The following is a 7,735-nucleotide window of genomic DNA, read 5'->3' on the forward strand; positions in this document are numbered from 1 at the left end:
CAGCCTGTGGCTTCAGCGCAGCCAGGGAAGGATCAGACTCTGTGTCACATGAGGTTTCCGTTCCCTTTAAAACAGTGGCATCTTTTATCATCATCATCATTTCCTAATATCTATTGGATGCTTATGTGTCAGACACTATTCTAAGCTCTTTATCTACACTAAGTCATTTACTTCTCCCGTCAACTCTGTAAGAAAGGAGCTGTTGTTTTTAATGCTGTTTTAAGATGAGGAAAATGAGATTTTCAGTGGACATTAAGACCAAAGGTAACCACCAGTCCCTTCAGGTAATCATGAGGGTTGCTACCTGCCCTCTGGTGGGAAAGGTAAGTTGCTACCTGCCCTCTGGGGGCAGGAAGACTCTTCCTTTAAGCCCTATGTGATCTTGACCAGCCACTCCCCTTTCTATGCCTCCTCACCTATAGAAGAAGAGGCCAACTTCAACTTTTACTATCCTCTCAGCTTTTGTCTGGGTTGTTCTAACAGACCAGGCATTTCAGAGAGGGCAGTTCCCAGCCCCACCCATCTCCTGGGGCCTCTTGAGCTTTTGGATGCAAGTTCTCTCTCCTCTCGCTCTTTCTCTCTCTCTTTGTCTCTCTCTCTCATACACAGTTCCCCAGGACCATTCCTCATGGCCACTCCAATCCTGAAGGCCGGGGCGGGCGGGGAGGCAGGCATCCATTATTATTTTAAGAGCCAGGCCGGGAAAGACTGACGGCTCAGTAGGAGTCAGAGGACTCCTCAGTCTGGAGCAAGAGCTATGCTGAGACTCACACATCCCCAATTCCCCTGGGCTCTTACCTCACTGAATCTCCACTCTTGGACCCCAGGACCAGAGAGCACTGCCCTAAAGTCACCCCTTCCATCCTCACCAAACAACCCTTGGCCTCCCATCCCCACTCCCATACACACACACTGCTGGTCCTGGCCCTGGCCCCACTGACCTCCTGTCTCTTCCCCCCAGTACACAGTACTAGATCCTGTATCTCCTGCCCTCCTTTGCCCTTTGCTGGCCCAAACTCGTCTCCAGGTAAAATTGTTTCTTGGAGCCAAAGAGACAGCAGCATCTCTCTCCCAAGTCCTCTTACCCCGTTCCTAGGGCCTTTGCCCAGCTTACCTCCACTTCAATCACAAAACCTCTCCTCAAGGGCTCATGATAGACCAAAGCCTACAAGCAGGAAAGGCAACCAAAGCTAGACACCTCCCACCCCAGTTCTAGCCCTTGTCAGGAGCCAGGAATGCTCCCCCACTCCTATTCCGGAAGTGAGAAAACAAAACCATGCAGACTCCCACCAGCCCCTGATCAAGCCCCCTGCCCCTGAGGTTGGGATTATGTTCAGCCTCTGTCTACATTCCAGCCTTTCTGCATCTTTTCAGACCAACTTTTACCTCATTTATTCTTCCCTGGACTCAGGCACACATGATTCTATATCCTGACTCTTATCGCTTGCTGTGCAACATTTGAGAAGTCACATAACCTCTCTGAGCCTCAGTCTCCCTGTCCCTAAACTGGAAATCCTGATGTCAACCTCAAGAATGTTTGGATGAATGGGAGGGAGGGAGTAATGAATGAGAAAGCACCCGTGTTTGTATCTGGTACAAAATGGGCCTCAGAAGTATTTTGTTCCCTACACTTTCTCTTCTTCTTGGACTGAACTGACTCCAGGCAGCTCATGGAGTCCTTTTGCACCTCTTCCTCTGAGAAGACCTCCTGGACCTGCCTGCTCTTTGGCCTCAAGTGGACTTAGGAGGGGCAGGAAATGAGGTGGGGATGGAGGGAATGAATGTGCCAGAGCTCTTGGAGGAGAGGATACAAACTCTAAAGTGAGAGGGTTAATGTGTATCTTGGAGGAGGAGCTCCCAACCCACCTCTGGCCAGGTCCTCTGAGGTCAAGTCACTGCCCTGAGGGGTGGGGCCAGAGACCGGTGGTGTGAGCCTTCAGCAGCATTCTGGTTGTTAATCTCTCTTGGCTCCCTCTCCCCATCCACTCTCTGACTTTCTCTGAACCCCTGAACCCCCTGTGTGGGGGACAGGAGCTGGCCCCCTTTGGACTGAATTACCTAGGTTCCTTTGGTCTTTCACTTCTGACTTGATTAGTCCCGAGAGGGAGAGTGATGGGAGAGAAGTCGGTATATTTGGCCCTGATTTTGGCAGTGGTTGTGTTCCTTGTCTAAGGGCCTAGTGCCTGTTTTGGCAGCTCCTTTCCCAGGGTAGCAGCATTGGCTGGATTCTAGCAAGAGCCCTCCCTTGCCCCTTCAGGCCTAGGGGAGATAACGACTCCCCACCGATGCAAGTCCCTGGGAGTCACACCGTCTGACCTGCCCACACTCTCTGTGCATGGTACCTTCATTATATTCTCCGCAATGAACCCTTGGAAAGTGCCATCTGCTCCCTGCAAGGGCCTGACTGATCCAAGCACCCCGTTCATCAATCTTCCACCCACTCCATGAACCGAACTACAGCCCAGCTGGGGGATGGAGGCTCAAAGCACTGAATTAAATCCATGCAGAAGTCAATTCAGCCACCTAATTGTGGAGAGTTTTTGCTCTGGGTAACATCAAGAGTGGAGACCCAGACCAGGTGCCAGGGAGAACATGTCACCCTTTCCTTCCTCTGCCTCTGCCTGGCTGGGGGCAGCAACATGGGGAAAGGAGAAAAGTCTCCCCTAAACCATGTGCTGGGCCCTGCAGAGAAATCGTGGATAAGGGGACAGACTCTGTCCCTAACAGGAAACTCCATCAGACTGGGAGCTCTGTGACATCAGAGACCATGTCTCCCACATCTGACAAGGTGCTCCCTAAGTGCAGGGCTGTGTCTCACTCATTCATTTTCTTATTGTCCCCAACATCTAGTTTAATCACCAACAAACATCTCAAAGTGTAGAAATACAGAAATGTGCAAAATGTGACCCCTCTATTTGGTAGAGAAGCAGGTAGCTCATGCTGTGCAGGTGTTCTAGAGTACCCCTACTTCCACTCACTCTTGTGGGCAAGTCACTTCACTTTGCGGTGACCAACTGGTCCCAGTTTTCTGGGAACTATCCTGGGAAAGTCTCATTTCCAAAAAAAAAACCCTCAGTCCCCAGAAAAGTAGTATTATCCATTCTACTTAATCTCCCCCTGCCTCAGTTTCCTCATATGTGAAATGGAAATGCTAATAGCAACCTCTGCCTCCTGAGGGAGGCTGTCGTATATATGAAATGAGTTCATGCAAATCTAGAACATAAAAGATATCTAACACGGAGTACGTTCTAGATGATTTGCCTTCTCTGTTTGAGTTTCACAGAAGCGGATCATGGGATAGAATCTGGCTACAAGCAGTTTATTTGAGGAGGTCATGAGCAGATGACTGCTGTGGGCCATGGGGGCTCCATCCCGGAACTCTGGAAGCCGGAGTGGGAGTAGGGCAATGCCTCAGAGTTCTCCCCCTGAGGGGCAAGTAAGCTGAGGAATATAATTCCCAAATCCCACTTCTCACTGTCTGGGGGCCGCTTGCTGAGTAGGGATGCTCTAAGTACCCACACATGGGTCATTGGCAGCCTGCAGAGTACATGGGAATGGTGAGTGCAGAGTGGGCAGGACACTGTCAGTATCTGCCACGTATGTGTTCGCCACATTTCCCACATTGCAGGAGACATGAGAGCACAGGGGACACCTGCTCAGTTGTGGCAAAAGGAGTCAAGGCATGGAGAGATATTGTCTGGGTGAGCTTCGAAGCATGAGTAAAAGCTTTTCAGGCATCAGAGGAGGCAGACCTTGTACCTGGGGGTGCACCATAAATGTTTAAACGAATCCCAAGTAAGTTGAGAGCAAGTCAAATGCATGAGCTAGGGGGGCTGCCTAGATGGTGGAGAGCTGTAGGTAGTCCAAGAGGGAGGTGATACGGTCAGACCTGTGGGCATCAGGAAAGGTTGGATCAAGGCACGAGGACCTGAGCTGGTCCCTGGCAGACAGGTGAGGAGGAGGAAGTAGATCAAGTAGAAGATCTACTCTCATGGGAGCTAAGGCAAAGAGGCAGGAATGGGTAGAGTAGAAAAGAGTGTCAAAGAAAGAAGGGAGGGGAAGGAAGTGAAGGGAAAGAAAGGAAAAGAACGGGGAATTAAGGGAAAGAAAGAAAAAAGGGAAGGAAAGAATTGAACTTAAGAGTAGAGAGAAAACCATGGAGTCCTGTATCACAGAGGTCAAAGGAAGAGAGGGACAATGAGGTGAGGTAGCATCAAGTTCTCAAGTGCTGAGTCCTGCCCAGAGTGAGGCATGAGGCATCCAGGAAGGCTTCCCAGAGAAGGTGAGCCCTGAATCAGCCAGAAACTGCTGCGCGCCCAAGAATATGAGCTTCGTGGAAAGAAGGCTGCAGGGACCCTGTGGGAGTGAGCTGAGGGCAAGGTGCTGCCAACAAGCCAGAAGGGAGGACGACTGGTTCCAGCGATTATTACTGGACCTGCACAAATATTGTTGTTTTGACTGGCAGTGGGGATTGGTTTATTTTTTCCGAGGTGGAACCACAGAGCAGGTTCATTTTAGAACATGACACCATGGGAAGAGCAACAATCTCTGGCTTCACCTTTCCCACTTCTCCTGGTGAGACACATGCATTCATGTACACACTCAGTCATAAAAAAAATAACCCAAACCACAGATGTTTAATCCACCAACACCAAGGGTCAGCTGAAAATATCTCTCTTGTCGCAATGGTAAGAACATCCCGCTTTTTAATATGTAGAGCACTTTCAACAGTGCCTGGAATATAAAAAGCCATCTTTACTGTTATTTGGAGGTTGAATAGCTCAGCAGCCAAGAGCATGGACATGGCAGCAACATCATCTGGGTTCAGAGCCCAGCTCCAGTGCTTCATAGCTGTGTGACAGTGAGCAAGTTACCTTCTCTGTGCCTCAGGTTCTCTATCTAACACGGAAATAGTAATAGTACCTCCCTCACCAGATTGTGAAGATTAAGGGGGTTAGTGCATATAAAGAGCTTAGAAAATGGCCTGGCTCTAAGTAAAGGTTGTAGCCACGGTAGTCATTATCATTATCATCATCACCGTGGCCCATGCAGGGAAATGGAAATGACCAAACTCCCTAAAGCCTGTGCCATAGACTCTCATCCCCACCAACTCCCTCTTAAAATCAAATATGCCTTGGACAATAGTGGGACTATGAGGAGGATGAGGGGATGGAGAGAGAGAGAGAGAGAGAGAGAGAGAGAGAGAGAGAGATCCCATGCATTCAACACAAAATGTCAGATGCCCGAAAGATGGTGTGAACCTCTCCTTCTCACCCCAAACTACATCTACTCCCTTTAGGAGTCTCCTGGGGAGACCCTGCCTGGATCTGGTCAGTTAAATCTCTCTCCACAGTTGAGTTTGTCTAGGAAAGAGGAGGTAAAGGCCAGTGTGTACCATTTTCAGGTCTAGCTTAGAGCAGTGAATCTCAAACTTGAGTGTGACTTCTGTATTCCCTAGAGTGCCTGTCCAAACACCGGTTGCTGACCCCACCCCCCAGAGTGTGTGATTTCTAGAATGACTGGCTTTTCTAACAAGTTCTTATGCTGACGCTACTGGTCCAGGAAGCACACTTTGAGAACCACCGGTTTAGGAGCTGGAGCTTCACAGACCTTTGTCCGAATCCCAGTTCTACTCCTCAGAGCTCTGTGACCTTCGTCAGGTCACTTAACCTCTTGAGCCTCAGACTTCCTACTTCTAAAATTAAGACTCTAATACCTGTCCTGAGGATAGCTGTGAGGATTCCATGAAGACCTAGAGGCAAAGAGGCCAGCTCCGGGACTCCAGAGACAGACCCTGACACTGCTCCCTCACCTGGCCACACCTCTCACCCGCTCCAACGTAGAATCTGACCCTTGGTCTTTGTGAGGACAGACCTCCATGTTGTTAAGTCTAAGTGTCTTAGTCAGCTTGGGCTGCTATAATAGAAATTTGTTCCTCACAATCTTGGAGACTAGGACGTCTGAGATCAAGGTGCTGGTGTCTGGTAAGTCCTCGCTTCCTGGTTCATAGACAGCCGTCTTCTCACTGTGTCCTCAGATGGTGGAAGAGAGGGAGCTTTCTGGAGCCTCTTTTATAGGGCACAGTTTCCATTCATGCAGGCTCTACCTTCACGGCCTAAGTACTTGCCAAAGCCCTCGACTCCTGATATCATCACCTGGCAGGTAGGGTTTCAACAAATGAATTTAGAGGGGACACAGACATTCAGACCATAGCACCAGCAACACTTCCAGCCTCATCTCACTTGCCCCTCTCAGGAGCTTGGTATCTGTGCAGCTGCACTCCCCTGGGCTTCTTCCTGCCTACCTGGCCACACCTTTCAGATACAGCAGGGTAGTTTGTCTGTCTTTATTTTTTTTCCTTCTTTCCTTTTTTCCTTCTCACCCCTTCTCATCTTCCTCCTTCCTTCTTTCCCTTATTTTCTCCTTACCTCCCCTCCTTCTTCCTTTCCTTCCTTTTTCCTTTCTGAAATGGAGGACAACTGATCTTTATCAGCAAAGTGTCAACTTCTGGGAAACAGTTACTCAAATGTAGGACAACTGGGCATCTATTGTTCTGAGCTCAGGGAAACGGGTGGATTGATTTGCATAAATTCTTAGAAATATTCTGGGAAAAGAATGTGCTATATCAGTCTACAATAGTGACCTGTGGCCATGAGATTTTGGGGACTAAAAGGTTCCAGTTCTGTAAGCTCATGCTTAACCTTAGGAATTAATCCTTTGGGATCAATAACACCCCTGAAGAGTCCAGTCATTTGCAGATAAAGAAGTTCTAGAGGAAGATATTGGAGCTCCTATAGTAGGGATGGTGGAGACTGAAGCCTTTAACTGGAGTCATATCTACCAGCTCAGACCCCCGGACAGCTCATTTTCTATAATTGTTGGTTCGTCTCAAGGTTCCTTGTTAGGCCATCTTCTTTTCTAAGTCCACATTTTCCCCCTAAACCATCAAGTGCCTGCCAAGTTTTCAACAACTAACTCAGCTTGATCTATTTCAAATTTTCATCTCTAAACCTCGTTTTTTCCTCTTTCAAGCTCCTGAAACTAGGTAGTCAGGATCAACATCTTCCAATCATCTCATGGTTCAAGATGGGTTCTTGAGCTCCAGCCACGTTCTCTACATTCAGTTGGAGGAAAGAAAAGGAGACTAGATGCTCCACACTCCTTACCTCTTTTAAAGAGATGTTTTCGAAGAGTCAAGCGACACATTTATTTACATTTCACTGGCTAGAAGGTAGCCACATGATCCCATCTCACTTCAAGGGGAGCTGGGAAATGTGGTCTTTTATCTAGGTGGCCAAGTGTCCAAGACCCACTGGTCTGGCCTCTGTTTACCTCATTAGCCTTGTCTTCTCTGTCACTGTCATACTCTGCCTTCCTCTGTCTATAATAGTCATATTGACCTTCTCTTGGTTCCTCAGACAAAGCAGTTCTCTGCCACATTAAGGCTTCTGTATAATTCTAGTGCAGGCTCTTCCCTTACTCCATCCCATACTCTCTACTCCTTCTCACTTGGTGGTACTCAGCTCAAATGCCATCTCCTCAGAGGCTTCACCAGAAGGAAAGCATGACCCCACTTCAAAAACCCTCACATATTCCTGAAACCTTCTTTCGTGGCACTTAGCATACAAGTTTGTAATTATTGTTGATGTAAAAATGTCCAAATCAGTAGAAAGAGGGACATTACACAATGATAAAAGGATCAATCCAACAAGAGGATATAACACTTGTTAACAAT

Source organism: Pteropus medius, unplaced genomic scaffold, assembly GCF_902729225.1.
Source record: "Pteropus medius unplaced genomic scaffold, Ma_sr-lr_union100, whole genome shotgun sequence".
Classification (NCBI taxonomy): Eukaryota; Metazoa; Chordata; class Mammalia; order Chiroptera; family Pteropodidae; genus Pteropus; species Pteropus medius.